The sequence below is a fragment of the Anoplophora glabripennis genome, unplaced genomic scaffold (assembly GCF_000390285.2).
Source record: "Anoplophora glabripennis isolate ALB-LARVAE unplaced genomic scaffold, Agla_2.0 scaffold1029, whole genome shotgun sequence".
NCBI lineage: Eukaryota > Metazoa > Arthropoda > Insecta > Coleoptera > Cerambycidae > Anoplophora > Anoplophora glabripennis.
In genome coordinates, this window is record NW_019417107.1 from 101,581 (window position 1) to 126,056 (window position 24,476).

Below are 24,476 nucleotides of genomic sequence, written 5' to 3' on the forward strand. Positions count from 1 at the left end.
CTTAAGGGCCCCATATTCTTTAAATAGTGTTTTCCGCAAAGACAAATAATTTCAAACATTTAATAACTGAATAATCTAAAGCTTATCAAATAATAGGAATGTTATGTCATGCCACCTGAGTATTTTCAAAGACGCCGCAGTAAAACGAATAAACAAGTGCAAAAAACGATCAAACCATCAAGGTTTTAGGTACTGAAATCTACGAAAATACTAACTTTTTTATACATAATTTCACATGTAAATATTCTTATAACATTTACTTGCTTAGTCCTACATATAAAAGTGTTTACTTTTATTTATAAGTACGTGAAAATAATGTGAAATGTGGGGTTAGAATAACAGCAAACGCATTTTTTACAAACGCTTTTTTTTAGTTATTATTTTATTTGAGTAAATTTAAATGGTAACAATGAATAAACAAAACATCAAGGACTTTATTTTTGTGCTTACTTTTGTTCTACACGTTTTACTTTTAAAGATTTCAGTACCTAAAAACGCCAGAAATTTCACTATTTCTCGGCCAGGAATATGGCCACCTTAAACCCACATTCTTCAATAACCCTATAACTCCGAAACCCTATAACCCGGTGAGAACGAGCCTTTCGTTGGGAGAACCTACGTTTTGTCGAACCCAGGCTTCTGTTCCCTTTGGGGTGCTTTATTAACGTGTGTTCCCCTTGTCTCGCACTTTTCGGGGTGCTTTATTAAAGTGAGGTCCCCTTTCCTCTCACTTTTCGGGGTGCTTTTTGAAAGTGTGTTCCCCTTGCCTCACATGAATAAATATAACTTTTATCAAGGAGTTCAGATGGAAATGGCTTACTCTGTAGATTATGCCACGAGGGGGCTAATCCGTTCTGCCATATATTCTTCGAATGTGAGGCACTAACTTGTTGAAGATATGTTGAAGATACATTCTGGAATCTATTGTTTCAAAACCAACATTTTACCTCTTCACTTAATGAATATAGATTTTGGTCTCTGAAAATGCTGGTATAGGTATGTTACTGCCTCATCTTAAATTCTGTTTAACTCTTTGCCTAGTGCCCTTCGGAAAATCATCAATACTGGTTGCATGCAGAAATCCTGTCTTTGATTATACATTTTTTGAAAGTTGTATCCCGATTATTCCAGCTGTTTCAAAATTTAATGAAGAATCAATTTCAGGATTTGTTCCTCCTTACTTGTTTCTCTAGTTATGTCATGCGGAAAATTCGGTATGACCAACAGGTCAAAGCGTATTCGGACGTAAAATTTTACGCTCTTTCAGAATCCGGGGTCAAAAAAATTATATCGTTTGAGTTAATGTGCTTGACCTTCATTTGACCTTGATCTAGACGTAATGGGGTCATATGGATACTGGGATCGTGATCAGCGACCCCACAAACATAAAGGTCACCTAGTCTGGGGAAAAGGACTTTTCGATTTCTGTTTGTCAGCCTGTTATGTTAATTTTACTACATGCATTTTCATTTCTTAAATTAAAACATTTTATTAAATTGTATTTGTCTTCATTTCAGTAAAGATCCATTTTTGATTTGTGTTAACACATTTCTAATAATGTTAAACATCAAACTTGTTTGTTTTCAAACCTTTCCCACTCAGAAAACTTAAATATCGTTGGTATTTTGAAAGTTTTATATTTTCCGCACATCTTCACAAAGAATAATAATTAAAGTATATATTTTTGGAATCAATTTTTAGACCTCTTTCCGTTTTTGAAATAAAATACAGGGTGTTCTATACAAAAAACACAAGTTGTGGTCATATGACAAAAACTAAAAATATTATCACATTTACTTTTATGCCATCGAATGTATCTCAAAAAAGTGTATATAGAAGTTCAAACCGTTTAAAGATATCTGGAAGAAGAAACGAGAAAAGGGCACCAGTTGGTTTAGCCAAAAATCGAGAAACGCCCTGTAGTTCGAAGAGGTAACAGATAGAGAGATGCAGTTTGCGCCATTGTTATTTTCTCGAAAAGAGAGCTCTTAATTCGCCTATCAGGCTATTTGCTCTATCTATGACAGCTTCGCAGTAACCCCTGAAATCCGACCAATTTGAACCACCCGATACAAAATATACACCAATATATTGTATATGGCGCACTTCGATAAATCATTTATGTTTCGAAAATCAATCAATTCTATCGTTATCAGAACTTGGAACGGCACTTCGTTCTAAACTAGTATTGACAAAAAAATATAATAAAACTATGGCACAAATAAATAATTTCAGACAGTATCGTCATTTGCGATAATTTACAAAAACTTATTTATGTTGTATGGTTTTACTAAATAATATACTAATATATATGGTAACTTATCCTACAATATAATTCATTGCACTTACTGAATGCAGTGCATCCCCGAATATTTATTTTTAATAACATTAAATTTCTGACGTCGAATCAATTCAATCTGGATCATAATTTGTACGTGAAAACATTTCAAGTTTCCATTTCCCCAAAATTTATTAGCAAAGTTCCGTACGTGATAACTTCAATTTCCGATAGATTTCTAAATGGATTTGTAAGCGCTTTGAATAAATCAGAGGGCACCTAACAAACAGCTTATGCCCTTCTCATCGAAAAAGCAATTTTATAAATGGATTAAATTTATTTCGATGGTGTGTGACGGAACTTCTATTTGTCAAGGTTGTTCTTTTATATACCTTTATTTGTATCAATGCATCCGCCGTCGGCATTAATCCATAATGTAATAATTCAGGAAATCTGGCATTTGACAGTTTGATTTAGTTATAGAGCCGTTACACTTTTAGATGATGGGGCAGAAATACAAATAATTTCCGAATTTTTTAAATGCAGGGCATTTCTGAATAACGTACATACACATATATTTTACGCATTATATAATATTAAAAACAAAAATTAAAATTAATTCTCTACAAAAGTGATCCACATATGATAGTTTTTTTATTTAGTTGCATATAAGAATCAAGAAGGGGATCATTTAAAATTCGGTTGTTTTTCGAGTTGTTATCGTGGCCTATGTACGTGTTACCGCCAGTTAAAGAATTATATTGCACTTACACAGATTTAGTCGGGAATCTTTCACCTGCTCTTGTTATTCTCGGGCTAGACTATGTGGGGGCGAACCACCTATCAGAACTCCCTAGGTTCGCCCTGATGTTCATTTCGGTTCTTATATATCTTTTGATGCGCTCTGTTGCTATCTTTGTAACTGATCGCACCCAATGTTTGCAAATGTTTAATCATTCTTCACTGCCAGCTTTAGTGGTGACTCTGCAAATACTTCGCCCTTCGCCGCACTGAGGCCGCTTGCTTACAGCGTCGGTATCCGTGCACGCGCATCTAGGCCTGCGTAATACTGCTGTGGTAATGGATGGGGCAGGAGCTTCTAGTCCTGACGAGTGGAGTAGAAGGTCGGGTATGCTTTTAGACTTGTACAATGTTGTATGTACCACACATTTTCCCCTCCCTCCATTGCTTGTTTTTCAGAAGATATAACCAGGTTCTAATTATCCTTCTCTACGATTCTCACGGTTGTAAAATCATATCGTTTTTAAGGCTCTTACATGTCTCTTCTTTGTTGTAATAACCGACCCTCCATACCTATATAATCCTTCCCCCTTTCACATGGTATGCGGTATACCCCAGGGTGAATAGATGATCAAACCGGTCTTAATTCACGTTAAATTTTTCGTGTAGGAACAAACTTTGTACCTACTCCATGTTACCTGTTGTTCTTCGTCTAAATTCTCAAACTCTTTTTGTGGATCTTTAGGGTTGATAACTCGTTCAATATCCCGTTCTTTATAACCATTTCTCTGTAAAACTCCAGTTAGATGTTTCAGTTCAGAATGTAAATACTCTGGTTCGATATGGCCCTAGCTCTATTAAATAATGTTTTAATTATAGTCCTTTTTGTACCTGGTCATGGTTCGGTAGGTACGTTTGTAGGTATCTATCAGTATGCGTGAGTCTCCTATAGACATAATGAGCTAGCACATTTTATGATAGAATAAAAAAGTACGTTTGAAAATAGTATGAAAATGTTCAGAGTAGTAATCTCAAAGGAGTTAAAAATACGAACAACAAAAAGTTTTTTTGCCAAAACCGATTTATTTTATTCAAAATCGCCCCTTTCCGACTCAATACAGCAATTTACAGGACTCTAGAAGCATGTGGAATCAGTGTTTCACATCGTCTTCCGGGATGTCTTTCATGATGTCGGTACAAGCCTTTTGGTTGGCTCCTACGTCCACAAAACGCTTTTTGTTTATCGAAATGTTTTCTTTCGAAAAGGTAAAAGTCACACGGTGCCAAGTCAGAGGAATATTGGAAGTGGTTGACAGTTAAAATGTAATTTTTAGTAAAAAAATCGGTCACAGTTGTCGATCGCTGAGATGGCGCCATCTTCCTACTGCGCAATATTATGGCCGAATAAGACGAATATGATGCACCAAACGCTTCAAACCGCCAAGATAGAATGCATTAACAGTTCGGCCAAGTGGAACAAACTCTTTGTCGACAATGCCCTCGGAATCGTAAAAGCAAATCAACATTCTCCTCACTTCAAACGAAATTTTTTGGGTTCTGCTCATCTGGCGCCTTCCACTCGGTACTTTAGTGCTTGGTTTCTAGATCATATTGAAAACATCACGTTTCATCATTAATCACAATGCTGTAAAGGAAGTGTTTGTCCTTTTTGGCCTACTTGATGATGTCCTTCGAATGTTGAATTTTGAACACTCGGTAGCCCAAATGTTCGGCCAAAATGCGATAAATTGACATTTTTGTGATGCTCGATTCCAATTCCATGAATTTCAATGAAGATTTTGGCTGATCTTGATGAATTCACCCACCGTTTTGATCGAATCTGCGGTGATCACGGATTTCGCTTGGCAACATGTTACTCATCATTTGTGACCTCACGACCGTTTGCAAACCGCTGCCACTGGATAAACAATCATCACCATAAACTTGATTCATCAATTAAAACGTTTCGGTAAAATTTTTACCAAATTTAAAACAGAACTTAATGTTAGCTCTTTGTTCCATGCTCATTTTTGTACCGATGACAAAAACCTACTGTCACTGACACAATAACTTCGCTTCTACTCGACCAAATATCATGGAATTTTGACAGTACATTAGTGAAGGATCAATTTTTCTGACACATGTAAGTGCCAATCGACGGCTATGGCCTCACTACAAATAACCTTTGAAAAGCACTTGTATATTTAGTTTGCAGCGTAACAAGCACCCTGTATAGAGGCTTATAAATTGTACTATTTAAGCCTCTCGAAACATATTCCTACTAAATTTCAATATGGACGTAGAGTACTTTTAGAGATACTAATAAAATCTATTAATTTATTAATTAATTTATTTATGATACCTTATTCTAAAATGCCTTGTCGAGTGACTAAGAACAGAGATTTTCTGCACTAATATCCCAAGGAAAGATATAAAAATTCATAAACTTGTGACGTTACCTAAAGATTCAGTCGAATTACGTACTAATTATTTTAACAAAAAATAAATAAAAAAGTTAATTTTAAATTGTCCTTAGACGTGAAACATTATATCTGTGCAAACGGTGAATAATTTATAATAGTTCCTGACTGGTACACTTCCTAACTGCCACACGAATTACGATATAAATATCCAAATAAGGAACTAGAAATGTTCCACCTCAGGGTTTTGGATCTATGTTGTTGTCAATGTTACAGATGTAAAACTCATATACAATATAAACAGACCTCTCAAGAGAATTTCTTATTCGTGACAGATGCTTTGCATGCAGATTGTGTGCAATAAATAACAACAAATTTAATAATTTGGAAATATAATTCAGTTATAGATGCAAATTATTTTGTGAAGCAACCACCGCCTTTATCAATGCATTCATTATTCACAGTGATTACTTATTACATTTGAAAGAAATGTTTTCGGTTGCATTTGAATAATTTGATTGGTTACCATGTTGTCGATATAGACGAGAAGCATATTGCTCTCTTCTTCAGCAGAAGCTGTAAAATTGTATATAAAGTCCTTTAGTCGGTATCTATATTTGCTGTCAGATTATAAATTTCTGAAACAAGTTATTTCCAAATTCTAAATAGTTCTAATTGTTTCAGCGCAACACTGGTTCGTGTGTGGAATCTACAAAAAATTTGTGCAAGACAGTACACAGCTACTATTATGTTTACGGCTTTATGTTCTATACTTACATTTTTCTAAACCTTTAGATAAATTAGGTAATGGCATTTTATTACCAAAACATATATCTATTAGTTTAAGTGTTTATCGATAACATTTATTTTAAGTTCTGATGGAAACCAATACGTAGAAAGTTCTAATAATGGTTCCAGGTCTTCCATTTAAATGTCAACGTTTCATAGTTCTCATATATTATTTAGCAAGCCAGTAATAATAATATGTATATAAATAATTTGGAAAATATACAGCTACACGTTTTAAAATGCAGGTCATATGTTGAACTCTTAAATTGATTTTTTAAGTCTCGCGAAGCGAAGAAAGTTGCATTTAATTATAATTTGGCATAAAATAATTTCTGGTAAACTTAATTCGTAAGTCATACTACGCGAGATATTTAATGATATCCGATTGGCAGCATTGCGTTACGCATAACCTCCTCTGTAACCACATATTCTTGAATTGTTGATGGCTTAATTTTAAGTGCAATGTGTTTAAATATTAGTGACAATTTTTAAAATGTGCGATTTTGTGGAACAACAATGTAACGCAAAATTTTGAGTGAAACGGGGGAAAACTTTCACAGAATCGTTTCTACTTTTGGAACAAGCTTACGGAGATGATGTTCTGAGTCGTACGCAATGTTATGAATCATTTTCACGATTTAAAAGCAGTCGTCAGTCAATTGAAGATGATCCTCGACTAGGAAGGCTTCGACTTCAACTGATGACTCTCACGTTCAGGAAATCAAAGATCTAGTAGGTACGTGTAAATCGCCGATTGACTATCAGAGATTGGCAAAGGATCTCCCGTCCCGAGAGAGTACGTTATTATCTATCCAATGCCAAAGTGATACTCACTGTTTTTTCGACTTTAATGGAATTGTGGATTTTGATTCAATTGAAGGTGAAACAGTGAACCGTGCTTTACAACAGTTAATCCGGAAAAAGCTCCCAAAATTATCGCGAGACAACTCAAAGTCTTTGCACCATGACAATGCGTCCGCACACTCAGCTTTGTCAATACGTCAGTTTTTTGCCAAAAATCAAATTACTATGCCTCAGTGATGAAAGGACCTATTTTCAGACTATTGATGTTATCAAAGCAAATTCGTCACAGACTTGTCGTTAAAATGCCGTCCTTTGGATGCGTTTCCGTCCGAATTATTTTCATCAGAAATCGGACTGATAATTTTATCAGATTTCGTCCATGTTGTAGCGTCCACTGGACAAATTTTTGCTTTGCAGAATTCAGTCGTACATACAGATTTATCAAATCAACATATAGTGATTAATAATATGGATCTTTTGGAAAATAATCATTTTATTCGATTTCTGACGAATCCAATTCGGACGAAAACGCATCCAAAGGACGACCAGACTAAAGGTCATTACAGATGAAGGGAAAAATGTATGAATAGGGGAGGAAGTACTTTGAAGGAGACAATGTATAAAATTAATAACAAAATTTAAGGTTATTTTCTGAACAGAATTTGTATGTCTGTTTGTACAGTTTTCACTAATAAAAATACAGTTTATGGACGTAAATTATTATCTAATTTTTATCACTGAGTGTCTCTACTAGCTTTATATTATTTTTTATATCTTTATCTTAGTTTTTAGTGTTGTTATTTATTGTATCTTATATATTTTGTACTTTAGCATCATACAGTTGGTTTCTTTAAACTGTTGAATGGTGTGTTGTGAATCAGTATTTGAATAAATAAATAAATAAAATGTAGGTACCAAACATATTTTTTTTGTTAAAGAAGATTGCCTCTATTGGACTGTGTATGAACTTTATGAGATTATCTCATTGATTTATTTAAGACTGTTTTAGTCGTTTTAAGCCTTTCAGGGCCTTGCTGGTTTTTAGGGTTGTTACCTTTATTTCCTTAGCCTCAACTAATAATCTTTGATCTGCCTTTGTTGTTCTTGAGTTAGACTCTGTATGGGTGGACCCGCTATTATATTCATTTCAGTTGATTCTAAAGCCAATACGGACGAAACCGCTCCGCTTCACTGCCGGTATATTCAGTGGTGGCACTGCAAATTCACCACAACGGCTGAAGAAGCCTATGCAACGGCCCCAGAATCACCATTGTCTAAGGAGCAGTTTCATCCATAGCAGCTTTAGAACCAAGAAGAACCGAAATGAACATCAGGGAAGGGCTAGGGGTTCCAATAGCGGATCTGCCTTCACAGAGTCTAGCCTGAGAACAAGGGCAAATCAAAGATTCCTAACATAAACCACGTCTTAGCAATCCAAAGAATCATCGTACTTTAAAATTTAAGATTGTTATTAAAATACAAATTTCGGTACATTTGTGTCCCGTGTGAAACCAAGAGCTATTTGTATTTCTAGCACTAATCTCCCTTGAAAATTTATTACCAAAACTAACAGAGATCCGCTAACGTAGTGCCGACCCGTACATCATAGCTAGATAACGCAACTTTCATCCTTATGTTTATTAAACAATACATTTAACGCAACCTTAACAGAAGTTAATAGCGGGACAGTCAGTAGTAATTACTATTAAATATTGCGTTCACTGCAAATCTACGCTTACCCGAATTAATAGGCAATAAGAAAGACACTGTGGATCACATTGTTGAAAGTCCTAGCTAATGGCAGAACAATGCCCCAAATTGGCTGCAGCATTTCTGGAATTTCAATATTATTTATTGGATCGATAGCGGGAACTACGATTATTCGTTCAGTTTATAGTTAATTACATCTAATTTATTGCTCGTTCATATTGCAGTCATCCCGATGTGATAATTTTTAGAACATTTTTTGTATGTAAATGTACAAAGAATATTTGTACAATAAAAATAGTTACCTGCTAATAATTAGTAGCGATATATTAAATGACATTACTTGCTTACTTCTTCCCCGAATACAAGACCGACACAAATACCTACACGAAAATAAAAGTGTTTATTGCTACGTATATTATGTTCAATAAAAAAAAATTAAGATTTTCTGCGAATGCAGTATCATAAATAAAAGTCTGTGTCGCCAGATATGGTTTAGCTCGTATGTTTGGTTGCGGACAATAAGTATACAAGATAATAATTGAGACGGAAACGTAGAGGATAAATTTTGATAGGTTAATCGTTCTATGAAAACTACTCTCACAATAAAAAAATTGCCAAATATTACATTAATAAATACTTCGCAATTCTCTGTGCAGAGTGGAGTTCGTGTGTGTGTGTCTCTTTACGAATATTATCATGTATTGTGTCAAATTTCTCGTGATTGCTGCAATTTTTATTGGTAAGTACTTACATACAACTTGAAAACGAATATCGATATTCACTGAATTGAAATTATATGAAAAATTAGTACATTGGTGAAAATAGTACTTATTATTAGATTTAATTTGTGATCAAAAGTAAGTTAACACTTTTTTTAAATTAAAAAAATTAAATTTCAATAATTTAAAATCTGTCTACACTTTTGAATTATGCTCTCCCTCAATTTGGTTTTCCGATTTTAATGAAAAAATTTACAAGCATTCTCTCTTTCTAATATTCAGTTCCAAATCTAGCAATAATTTAATTATAACTACCATTAACAACAAATTATAAATTAGTCATAAACCATGAAAACGTACAAAAAAAATTGCGACTACAATCTCTAAATTTATATCGAACTCCATTTTACTCCATGTATTTGTTATATTGCTTTCGAATAACAGGTCTGAAATTTTTGTTCACTAATTTTCCTGCAATCCTAAGTTATTGTCCTCTTTAGGCTTATCTGTTGTTGGTTAGACGTAATTTGTATACCCTTGATTTAAATATCATTTTTTGCCGTTAGTAATAATGAATTTTTTTTTCTTGATATAAACGCAAATGATGGAATGCATAATTTAGTAACGTAGGTACTGAAACTTTAAATAAAAAGATTGCAAACCTATTTTTGTCAAATTTGACAACAAAAAAAGTTATGAATATATTTAAGTTTTATCTTAAAAAAACTATCAAATCGAGAAAACCCACTTCTTTCTCTCTCTATCTATTTTACCAGGGTTTTCCGTTTAAATTGTGTCACATTGTATAACTGCAGTTTTTTTTAATTATAACCCAAACCACGTTTTTACTGATAGCTAAAATAATAAACATACGTATATTTTTATATTGTAGTTCAACTGTTTCATTGTATCAAGAAAGAATTTAATTTGACAGAAATTATTTCTGATGTACTGGGTGTTTCCTAAGTACGGTTCGTAACTTCTGAACACAATTTCTTATCGTATTTAAAGAAATAAAGTTCGTATAAACATGTGGCTGGCAACGCTTAGATTCCGAGATACCGGGAAGTTGTCTTTTTTAATTTTTTATAAGAATATTAAAAGTAAAATAAATATTTAATGTACAATATATTTTAGACTTCGATAAATTTTGCCATTTTGCCACATTCAAATCAAGTGCTCTACAACGTAAACCATCAACTTGAAAAATTCATCTAAGTCTAAAATATATTATACATTAAATATTTATTTTACTTTTAATATTCTTATAAAAATTAAAAACTTTCTCTAGCAATACAATTCATTAAACAATACATACTTATATCTTATATGTCATGTTGATATTGTAACATTCAATAATATTCCATATACAATTTACGCAATAAGTGTAACAATTAATTTTAAGACGATATTTTATACGTCGACTTCTTCTGAGCACGGTAAATTTTCATTCATTCATCATTTTTTTTTTCAAAGAATTAATTGACTTGTTTTTAAATACGTAAAAAGGCCTCTTTACTGATTTAAAAAAAGCATTCCGGTAGCTGCTTTCTAAGTGCCACAATCTATTTGTTAAGTAAGAATTTTGAGAAGTCGAGCGCAGCATGGGCACCCTATGACGTCTCAGCGCTCCCCCTCTTCTGGCTACCGCTAACGAACGTTTATTTGGTCACTTCTTGGTCGAATCCATTCAAAAATTCAGCGTATAAAGAAAGTCTTCTATTTTACAACGAGTCCAAGTTTATTACAAAATATTAAATAGAACAGCTAAAATACCGTTTAAAAAAAATTATTTCGGCTCCTATTGGTCGGATCGAGACGCTGTTTTTTTCTTAATTCATGTTTTTTTAAGCACTATTTGATGCAGTTGGTTTGAAATCTGTATATTAAAAAACTGCCAAGATAAGTACCCTAGTTACGGTTTTTTTTTTGGTTTCTTGTTAATAACTTTTTTATTTTGCAACTTAAAAATCTGAAATTTACAAAGACGCGAGATAATGTAGTTACCTTTCGAATCTTTTCTACTAAATTTGGATACCTTGAATTGGACAGAAGTTATACGCGCTCGCGTTTTCGACTTTATAATTTTGCAATAGGCCGCCATTTTGAAATTGGGGGGTCTGGATTGCGGATATTTGTTGAGCACCCCAACGGTTATCTTTTCCTGTAGTTTCATCCAATTTCAATCAAATTCGTTCTTTTTATTTAATGCTGAAAATTTTGCATATTTTTTTTCACTGCTAATTATGCAATGTAAAAAAATTATATCCTTGTAGCGTGGTGTAATCCAATAAAAGTGGGGGCATTTAGCCCATAGAGTAGTTGTTTCCCGCAGTACCAGCAATCTTGTCTGTAAGGTGGATGTCTTTTGCACATCATTTTGGAATTGAACTCGGCCTTAAAGAATGCTGTTTGACTTGATTAAAAAAATTATAACTTTGTCGTCGAAAACTATCACAACTCAATTATTTATACTGTTTAGAACACATTTACTATTTCGGATATAGTATGTCATAACACTGAATTTACATTTCTTAAAAAAGTATTTATATTGTCCCTACGACTTTCGGTGACAAAATTGTATATGGTGCGAAGTGTATGGTGACTTACTATATTAATTTGAGATTGGGTTAACAAATGTTTTTTATTTCACGGCTGTTGTGATGAGCTATACTGTTTCAATATTTCAAGAATATACTGAAGAAAACATAGGAAATACTAAATTACTATTAGTCGGTACTGCAAGTTGTAGTAAGGAAACATGAAATTATACTTCAGAAAACTAAGAAAAAAATAAATAGAAAAAAGAATAGTAGTGTAGAAATTTGGACAGATTATACATAAACAAAGCTTTTGAATTTGGTTCAAGCACATAGAAACAAAAGCGATGAAAAATAAAACAAAATGGGTAATCAATGAAAAGCTATGCATATCGTTATAAAATGTCTACAGAAATATTCAAAATGAGTGTGGCAAAGTGATTTTAAGGCTTTCGGGCGTCATACTCGCCAACGGGACTGTATCGCAAACAAATTATATATAAAGTACCGAAATTATTGCAGAGAATGTAAGGGGAGACGAAAAACGTATTTGGAAGCAAATGCTTTTAGAAATGTTAGAGCTATGGATTACTACAATCTTTAAAAAATTAGGAGAAGGAAATACATTATCTCCAGATGAAAGAGGTAGGCATGAAAACAGGCCAAGAAAATATAGAAAGATATAAAATGTGCAGTAAGGAAGCATATAAAGCTTTTTTCTGTCTTCCCATCTCGTTTCACTAGAAAAGATTCTTGTTGCATGTACCTTGAGGATCGTTTCAATTTGCAAAAAATGCACCGCCTGTGTTTAGAATGAACAAAAGAGAATAACGTATTTGGAAATGCAACTACAGGCAATGTAAGTATATATTTTATAAACTTTTTTAAGCCAAGGAAGTACATGTGTAATATACATTATGTTATGGATATGAAACGGGTGATAGGGAATACAAAAAGAAATTTAATGACACGTGCGGGAAACATTAAAAAATAAAGCAAAGGCAGGACTTCGTAAAGTTGCAGATAGGGAACTAGCGCAGCGTTAAGTAATAAAACGATACGTGCAGCTTGTTTCGACATCTCAATCCGAAATTGGCGCAAAAATAGATATGCGACATATAATTTTACGATATATGACATGGGAAATCATGTGGAGTACTGTTATGTGTGGCATGAGAAAGTAGGCAAGAGAGATGTTTTGAAATTGCTAGCTGCCTTATTAAGTTTTTAGAACATCAAAAGTGTAAAGGATTCACTACGATAATTTTCTACTCAGACAACTGCGGAATGCTAGATCGCAGTAGATCTGTGTTTGCGATGTTTGCACTTGCTGCTGCCAAACTGAAAATTAATATCATACATCTTTTTTTAAAAAGGGGCCATACCCAGAATGAAGGTGACAGCATGCTGCACTCTGCAGTAGATAATGCAAAAAAAGAGGGAGCATTTTATTTACTCTCCTGAGCAATATGTGACTTATTAGAATGGCAAATAACATTTGTGAGCCCTATATGGTAACAGAAATAGATCAAACTGACTTTCTCAATTTTAAAACATTCGTTGAAAATCAAAATCAAATGTATCGTGGAGCAAAATCCGGGAAATAAATATTAACTGTTCTGAGCCTAATATTACAAAAATAAAATATAAACATGATGGCGAACATATTCTACTGAAACAGGGAACAAGACGTGAGCGAAAAAAGATTGTCATTATTCCTAGGCTATACAATAGCGCACTCCCTATTGATGACAAAAAGTTATGTGGACTGTTGTCTTTATGAAGAATTAATGTTATATTACCAATAACCATTTCTATGAATCGTTACAAGCAGTTTCAATGGCAGTTCAAAACTGGTTGAATATTATTTTTGTCTATTGTATACAGTGTGGACCATTTTGGTGATGCATGTATTGGAAACTATGAGAGATGGGGAAAGTTGTAAACAGTTCTGTTGCTAACTTAATAGCGTTTGCAGACCGGTCCTAGCTCATCAGGTTTTTGAGTTATTTTGAAAAAAGTAAATGTGGCGTTTTCGAAAATCGTCTGTAAGTTTTTTATTTAGAGGAATTTTTAAATTTTGAAAATATTTTTCACAGCAAGTTTTTCCGATGAATATCATTGTATATTTAGATTTTCATTTGCGACGTTTTGATTGCGAGAAACCATCATCAATTTTCTTTTTTCTTGTGGGCGCCATATTCAATTTTAAGCCGAGCAAATAGAGCATTACAAAAATTTTAGACTATTCTATAATAATTTCGAAAAATTACGCGATGTTGCTAGATTTATTAAAAATATTAATATTAATTTTTGTTTTTTTTTTTAATTTTTTCTTATATTATATCATTGAAAAGCCAAAAAAATTATTTATTTGCTCAGCTTAAAATTCAATATGGTGCCCATAAGAAAAAGAAAGTTAATGATGGTTTTTCGCAACCAAAACGTAGCAATAAAAATTTAAATACATATAGTGAAATTCCTCGAAAAAACTTGATGTGAAACAGTGTTCTCAGATTTTAAAAATTCCTCTAAATAATAAAGGTACAGACGATTTTCAAAAACGGTACATTTACTTGTTTTAAATAACTCAAAAACCTGAAAAGCTAGGACCGGTCTGTAACCGTCATTATGTTATGAACAAAACCTTCCGTATATAACCATTTTCCTATCTCTTATAGCTTCCAAGATACCAAAACATGCATCATCAAAATGGTCCACATTGTATACGATTAATAATGCCTCCTGTATTGGACGTAATAAAACGGTATTGTGTTACTTTATTCATTTTTTTACTAAATAAAATTTGCACCATATTTATTAAATATTTTGCTGACATACATTGTCCTTCTAGTACAATTTATATAAAGTTTTATAATATTTCTTTACACGAAAACTATAGTAACTTATATTTTTTCTACAAATACTACCTTTCTTTCTACGCTATTATTTTTCATTATACCATAAACAGCAGAACTGAAAAAATTATTTATTATGATTATCTATATAAAAAAAATAATTTCTATAATCTGTTAAAGTTAAAAATTGATTTTTCCAAAAAACTATTAGGTATATTCGTGATAGGCATCGACATGAAAAACGAGCAAAAAGGTGCAAAAAAATTTTCCCCCATTAGGTACATATAACAAAAATTTACATGCTTCAGAAACTGTTAGAAAACTGCACACTTATAAAATAATACTTTTTTTCGTTTTATTGTATCCAACAGCATTGTTATCGTTACCAGTGTCTTGCCAAAATCTGGAATAACTAACCTGAAATATGTGTCCACTGATACCACGAGAATATCCAGTGCGGTGTTGTTGTTCATAACATCTGCAAAAACACTAAAAATATTTTGCAGCAAAAAGGCTAACATAATGATCACAACGCCACCGCGCTCTTATCATTTCCATCCCTTCTGGATGACGGAACAGTAGTAATATGCTTCAAGGGAACCATCAAAGGGTCGACAAGACCGTCAATATTACACCAAAAACGTCTGATCATCAATCAACTCTGAAAATCACCTAAAAAATATCCTTATGTAGTCTCTTCATCGTAACATAAACACAAATAATGTACCAGGATGCATGCCAATCCTTAATAATAGTAAAGGTAAATACACAGTGTGTACCGATTTATGGCTATTCAGTATACTTAATAAATAAAAATAGTATGTATATTAGGACTAAAAATGTTACTTTTGTGACGAGCAAATTTTGTATTTGCGAGGCGTAGCGTGGCATAGCCGAGCGGAATCAAAATTGTAGGACAAAAAATACACTTTTAATTCGAATGAAACGTGCATTTTTTTCTCCAACCGAAATCCCCCATTTAATTATTAATTTGTGCTTTGAATTTATTAATTAGCTCCTAGGATTAAGAGTGAATATTTTGTTGCTAAAATACCATTTTTTTTCTCAGTAAGGAAAGTGTTAACCTTAGAGACTTCTGACAGTCAAAAAATGTCATAGTTTTGTTACGGTTGGAGAAAGATAGGGTTTATATAAAGCCCTGTTTCATAATATAAAGCCCCGTACAGACTTGGATACAATCGGTTGAAACACTGTCGGCCGACTGTATTTTTTTTTACTAACAGTAGGCCGATTACATTCGTGTATCTGGTCCACATTTAAAGTTGCAAATTTGGTGAAAATGACATCAAATGATGATTTAATAATAGCAGCGACTGTTTCTGCAGTTTCTGGAGCACTTGTCTTAAATTTTCTATTAAATTCAATGTGTTTTCAGTTGTCCATATTTTGGAACGTTTTTTGTTGATTTGAAAGTAAACACTGATTTACAACCTAACCTCAAATTTCAATAAAATATCCCGTTTGACAGTGAAAACGATGTATTTAATTCTAAAACACGTACAAAAATGCCGATGTTTTCCATCAACGGAAAACAAGCAACTCGGTCTCCTGATGTTGTGTTGAATTGCTGCAAAATCGGCCGACTCAAGAGCCTCAAGGAAAATACAGTCGGCCGACAATGTTTCCATCGATTGTATCCAAGTCTGTACGGGGCTTAATCAGACACAAATTCAAGTCGCCAAGCTTTTGCGATAAATGGAAGTTTAAGATAGTTGTCAAAGCTATTGCGAGAAATATCAGTTTAGTTGTGATATGGAACGTTGGTCAAATATCCAACGTTCTTTTCCGGTTGAAATTCCGAGTCGAATAACAATTAGAAACTGGATAAAAAAGTTTCACAGTATTGCTTCATGAGCCAGAGAATAACCAAAATGAAGAACTCGTTCCGTACGGACACTTAAAGATGCTGAAAGGGTAAGTGCAGCTCTGTTACGAACACCTAAGCGATCTGCTAAACGACAAGCATCGCATTCACTATTTCAAACCGAAGTTATCACCGCATTCTGAAAGACATGCATTTCCATCCCTACAAAATTTAAATCGTACAAAACCTTCTGTCACAGGATTTTGTAACACGCGCTGACTTTGGCGAGCGTTTCTAAAGGAGGGAACGCATTAGGCGGTCGCGGTCCCGTTGCATCGCGGACCAAGCTAATCTCGATCGCGCGCTATGAAGTTTCTTCCCATGTTTTATAATATAATGTATGCATTCGCACTAGACATTCTCGAGCTCGTCTCGCTCACATCGCGTTCTCTACCGATTTTTTCCAAGAATCTCGGGGGCCATAGAAGAGCCAATAAAAACTATTTAAAGGAGAGCGTGAGTAGGATTGTGTGCGACTGCCAAACGCGTCTGATTTTGTAAAAGACTGCGGTCAGCTCAGTCCAGAACGGTCCGCGATGCGACGGGACCGCGACTGCCTAATAGGCTATTGATTATGTCATATGGTATGGAACTACAACGTTGATGGGTTTTTATTGCGTGAATCGTTCAAATGGTTATTTAGAATGAAAACACCGCGGAGTGCTATTAAATTAGAGGGTGGAAATTGGAGATAGGGGTGGAAATGCACCCCTTTCAGTTTTTTAATTGTAGCTCGAAAACGAAGCAAAATTTTGCTATAGTTCATAGGAAAAATTATTTAGAGAATTGAATTATTTCCCATCGAAGTAGCTTATTTAAAAAATTTAAAAGGAAAATTTTTTGCAAAAAAATCGTTAATAAACAATTTGAAAAAAAGCAAAATATTCGATTTTCTGATTTTTTTACTTTTTTTGAGTAAAGATAGGTATAGGCGTTGCTTCATAGAAAAAAAAGTAGATAAAATTTCCTTCAAAACAAGAGGTTGCTGAGTATTTTTGTATGAAAGTTGACTGATATATGGCCGCTCAAACTTAGCTAATTTTTCGATTTTCTTCGCGTTTACCCTTATACGTTTTACTTAATTCCCATTTTTTTTGCAAAAGAGGAAGGAAATAAGACGTTCAAGGATTTTCATCACATGACTTGTTCGAAGGGTCATTAAAAATGAAAAAGCCGCAGGGTGCTATTAAATTATAGGGTTGAAATTGAAGATAGGTGTGACGAAGCAAAATTTCGAAATAGTTCATAGGAAAAATTTTGTAGAATATTGAATTTCTCATCGAAATGGCTTATTTCAAAAATGTAAAAGGAAAATTTTATGCAAAAATTCGTTAATAAAACAATTTTAAAAAAGCAAAAAATAAGATTTTTTTATATTTTTTACTTTTTTAATAAAATAATTTAGAAAAACTTAAGAATTTAAGTACAATAAAGTTTATTAATAATGTAAGTATATACAGTGTGTCTACGGATGGAGTTGACAAGAGAAGAAACTTTTTTGTTTTTGATTGTATCGAAAAATGTCACTCTTTACAAAAAGATTTGCCCCTCGAAAAAATGAGACTGTCATAGAAACATCTTAGATTAGATGTACAGGGTGCTCATAAATTAAAAAAACACGAAAATACTCAAGAGAGAAGTACCATTATTTATTATTTTACACAACATTTTTATAGAACAAAGCTGTTTATAACCTCAAATAATGTCTTAATACAAATTTTAAAATCTAAATTTTAATTTTTGAGGTGGGATGTAGCTGTACATATAGTGTCAGAATTGAAATTTGTATCTTAAAAATTGTATTAGGACATTATTTGAGGTTATAAACAGATTTGTTTTATAAAAATGTTGTGTAAAATAATGAACAATGGTACTTCTCGCTTGAGTATTTTCGTGTTTTGTTTAATTTATGAGTACTCTGTATATCTAATCTAATATGTTTCTGTGATAGTCTCATTTTTTCGAGGGGCAGAATTTTTTATAAAGAGTGACATTTTTCGATATAGTCAAAAACAAAAGAGATTCGCCTCTTATCAACTCCATCCGTGGACACACTGTATTATTAATAAACTTTATTGTACTTAAATTCTCAAGTTTTTACTTTATTAAAAAAGTTTTTATTTTATTAAAAAAGTAAAAAAAAATCAAAAAATCTTATTTTTTGCTTTCTTTAAAATTGTTTATTAACGATTTTTTTGCATAAAATTATTCTTTTAAATTTTTTAAATAAGCCATTTCGATGGGAAATTCAATTCTCTATAAAATTGAACTATACTGAAATATTGCTTCGTTTTCGTGCTATATTTAAAAAACCTGCAAAAGTGCGTTTTCACCCCTATCTTCAATTTCAACCCTCTAATTTAATAGCATCTCGCGGTTTTTTCATTTTTAACGACCCTTCGAACAAGTAAATCCTTGAACGTCTTATTTCCTTCCTTTTTTTACAAAAAATCATAATTAAAACGTATAAGGGTAAACGCGACGAAAATAGAAAAATTGACTTGTTTGAGTTTGAGCGGCCATATATCAGTCAATTTTCATCCAAAAATACTCTACAACCTTTTGTTTTGAAGGAAATTTTATATTTCCTTTTTTTTTCTATGAAGCAATACCTATACCTATCTCTGCTCAGAAAAAAGTTATTTGCATAAAAGTAAAAAAAACAAAAAATTGAATTTTTTGCATTTTTTGTTAAATTGTTTTTAATATATTTTGCAGTAAATACTTTTTTTTTAATGTTTTAAATAAACTATTTCGATAGAAAATCTCATTATTTACAAAAATTTTCCTATGTAATACCCTCAAACTTTGCTTCGTTTTCGAGATATACTCGACTATATACTATAAAACCGTAAGGGTTGCATTTTCACCCCTATCTCCAATTTCCACCCTCTAATTTAATAGCGCTGCACGGCTTTTTCTTTCTGAATAACCATTTGAACGATTGCATGCAATAAAAACCCATCAACGTTGTAGTTCCTTAGTACCCTGCTTTTTGAGACATAATCAATAGCCTATAATGCCTTCCCTCCTTAACCATTACTTGCTAAACCCGTATATCATTGATTGCTTGCTGATGTCAGATGAAACTCATTTTAATCGGTCGAATTATGTTAATAAACAGAACTTTCGTTATTGGACGACGAAGAATCATCAGCATTTGCAAAAAATCAGCCTTTCGAATATTTGGGTCGTTCGTTGAGAAAATTACCTGCCTGTTACTCTTACTTGTTACTCTTACTACAGCTAAAATATTGTAATTTAAATTTAAGAGTTCATTTTATTATATTGGACTGATCAATTTTTTTTTCAAAAGTTAACTACACAAGATATTAATCCCCTTCAATTTTAAACACATTGAAAAAAAAGATATATGTTAAGTTCTTTAAGAGAAATAAATCTTTGTTTTTCCCTTAGATAAATACAGTGCTTACATAAGGAAAGCTGAAGCTTTATTGAATATAAGAGAAATTAATTATACTTCTTAATTCCATTAAATATATTCTGGGAAACAAATATTCTGCTCAAACCAGCATTGAATTACATCTGCAATATCTAGTAAACACTATATAGTAATTGTGAATAGGGCAGAACCAACAGATATACCGGTTTCGAATTTATCATCAGTATATAGACGACGAATAATGGCAACAGTAAAATAATTATTTGAATTACTAAAGAATACTGGAGTGGATTCATGCGCTTCTAAACTGTCATAGTGTGAGTTGAGTGTATAGTGTAGTGAATTCTAAGGACAAAATCAAACAATATAACTTCTTTAAAACTATTTTTTTGTGTATGACCATAAGCCGATTTTTTGTATAAAGTGAAAAATGGAAAAGATTTCCCTCATCAATATAATACATAGTAGAATACATTGTATATACTACGTTGTAACTTTTAAATTAAATTTTAACATATGTTCCTCTTCATTTTCAGAAGCCGATTATACTCTGGATGAGTCCTTCTGGATCGAGGAGAGCCCGGCTGGTAAGCAGAGAATTAAAGTTTTTTAAATTTTCATGCTCATAAAATGCATAATGCCGAATTTGTAATTCAAAAATAGTAATATAAATTTTAATTTAAATTAATTAATTAAAATAAATTACATATAATTCTTTCAATTCCATATACCTACATTTAAAATGTAATACTTTTGTAGTTATATATTTATAATTAAATCACATTATGGACAATAAACTATAGAGAATTGATTAATTCTGTTATTCATGTCATAAAAGACGATGATATAGATGAGATAATGTTTCTGTTTCCTAATCCATTTAGAATCTTAAATAGATAAGTGTGAAATGGAGTGTTCAATGTGTGAGACGGAATCTATTATTAAAGTGGAATTAAAGGCTGTTATAAAAAAGAAGAAAATTTTCGTTTAGTTAAAAAAAAATTACAGTCTGAATTGTAACAAAACACTAATTGAATTCTAAAAACTGGGAAATATTGAAAAAAGTATACGAAATAACCAGATATTGTTTCTTCTTCTGGATAATCCAATTAATCTGCAATTAATTTGAATGTCGCATTATACCAAATTACACAGAACAAACAAGAATAAAACACATTCATGTCAAGCATGACGCACGTGTTATCGTGAACCATTAATGGAGAATATTTGCAACGAAATATCTGGACTTTATTACAGCTTACTTCCTTCCGGAAAGAGAATAAATGTCATTGATCCGTAAGAAGCAGCGTCTCATCTCTCTCTTCTTTTCACATTGTTTGATTAGTCCTTCCTACAGTCCAATAATCTTTCAAATACTACACTGGCTTGATATATGAGAAATCAAATATCTCGTGTCCTCTGGTGCAAATTATTGATTCCTTTTCTTGAACTCTTATAAAATACATGTAACTATGTTGACATGATTGATTTTAAAGAGTTGCTAGTTTAATATATCTTTTATAACATTCCACGACTATAATAATTATAAAAAAGTGAGAGCATGTGGACTGGGGAACTACTACGAAATATAGTTGTAAACATTAAGAATCTCTCAGTTGTCTATAAATAGGCTGTTTTATGTCTCACCCGGAAAATTTATTATCACTTATAATCTCCCTAGTGCTTGAAAAATTTTCCTGACATTAATTCAAGGACGTGGGGGATTCGGTAAGAAAATTTTACAGCCAAAATTTATTTTAAAAATTTGACGTTTCATTTTGAAACTAATTTCGCCAAAATAAAGTTGGCTTGACATGTAGACATTGTTCTGTGGTGCATGACATATTTTTTTTTCTTAAACGTCACATAATTTAATTGCATTTTATGTGGTTTAAATTCAAAAATGGCTTGTTTTGGAAATGAAAATTCCGAAAACATAAAAACAACACGTTCCTTTCACTTTAGTAATAAATGAAACATTTAATTTTTGAATTCAAATATTTACCTTTGCAATACAATTCACTTAGTATATATTACTAAAATAAAAGGAAAGTAAGTTTTTGTAGAAAAGCGATGTCTATGGCAGCTTATCAAATATTCTTATTAAAACATAAAAAACACATTCCTTTCGCTTTAGTAATAAGAAAGGCATTTAATTTTTGAATTTAAATATTTATCTTTGCAACACAATTCACTTAGTATTACTAAAATAGAACGAAAGTAAGTTTTTGTAAAAATGTGTTGTCTATGGCAGTTTAACAATGATTCTTATTAAAACATAAAAAACACATTCCTTGAATATATCAATGATTCTTAAAAAATTATAACTGCAATCAAGTAGGCTTAATTCTTGCACCAAAATAGGGGACATTCTTATGTCTCATAAAAATTTAAAGTATTTGCCATATTTACTGAAAAAAACTGGAATCAGTCCGCATCAAGAAAACATTTTCGCAGCTATTCAAAATATTTTGGAGGAAGATATCCCATCTTTTTTACGTAAAACCAGGGCTCAGCAGAACAAAATTTCATCAAATTACTACATATATTTTATGAAACACAGACATCTGATGGAAATGAAAAATAAAGGTTATAATTATGCTCGTCGTTACTCTCCGTTGCGAAGAGAAGAGTTCCAGCCAGAATTTCAAAAACATTTAGAAGAAATCTCGGAACAAATATTTGGTAAATAATTATTTGTATCTATTTATTATTTTAAAATAAATAAAAACATTACTAAGCAAAATTTTGGATAGGTACTGATTTTTGAACCATATGATAGCTGTCAAAAAAATTTCCACTTATTAATTTTGTTTGCCTAGCTTTGCAGGAGGAAAAAAATTTCCGAAAAATTTGAAGGTTGCCATGGGCAACTGTCGAAATTACAGTATGTAATTGGTTTAAAATGACAGGTGTAAAATTTTCAGTAGAATATATTATCTGTTCTGGGGAAAAAATTTAGATAAAATCCGTGACTGGAGTTGTGAGATGAGTACGTAATATTCTTAATAACTTTCCCAGAGATAGTAATTTGTTCATAGTCCAATTTCTTCATTTTTATTATTTATTTTTCATTTCGCAGTAACTATCAATATTAACGTTTTTGTTGCTCGTATTGACATTCTTTATTCTGGCAAAAATTGATCAATTTTACTTTTAGCACAAATATGGAAGTAATAACTAACTGATGCAGAAAATGTATAGAAAAAGGTTTTACAAGTGAAAATATAAATTCAGCATTTCTTATGGCACAGTTGCCTTGACAAAAACAATGGATTGACACAAAAAAAAACAACGTATCTATTGAAACGTTTACAATACCACATATGTAGTGGAGTTATGAGGTTCAAATGAAGTCGTTTTCCTTTGGTGGCATAGCTAAAATAATAAGTCAGTTTTTTTATCTTTAATGATAATCTTCGTTTTACAGACGTTGTCTGTAGTAATAATAACAATGTGATAAAATATCATAATAATAATAATTTTATACTTTAGATTCGAAAGATATAAAGTTACTTTAAAATATAAATTGAATTTCTGTTTCTCCTAAAATTAAACACTAATGCACGGATTCATCAACGAGGCGTAACGTTAATTTGACTAGCGGAAGTTGCGCAAAAATTTTGCGCCCGTGTTGCGCGAATTTAGATAAAAAGCGTAGTCCCATTCACAAAAAGTGCGCAAAGAAAGCGCAACTATTAATTATAATGCCACGTCTATTGTTTTGTGGTTAAACTATTATGAAGCACTGGAAATACTTATAATAATATATTGCAATTAAAAAAATAAAATGCAATGAGCTTAATAAACTACACCTTAAGTTGCACGATTTTTATGCATGTCATGTAGAAGGTCTAAATTTTGACGTAACTATTAACGCAAGTAAACGGCGCAAGGGAAGCGCATTTTTTTGTGAATACGTTTGAATACGTCGTGGGCGCAAAACTCCTTAGTCCGACTAACGCCTTACGCCCCGCCCCTTTCATGAATTCGGCTGTTAATATTTGTATATCATCATTTAGTAAGATAAAGTCATATAGAATACTGTTACAAATGGTGATCACCCAAAAATGAAAATATTCATTGAAGTATTTATTTGCCTCAGTATTTCATATCGCTATTCGTACTCGTACATTATCAAACAGTATTTAATTACCTATTATCCTATATGACCAAGTATTTAATAAATGTACTAGGCACGCTGGATATGTTCCATTTAATTTCAACAGATACTAAACAACAACACCTGCCTTTTATTGGGTTATTTAGATTTTTATTTTTGTCTCTACCACGACAATAAAATGCACTTAATATCTTCCAATGAGGTCC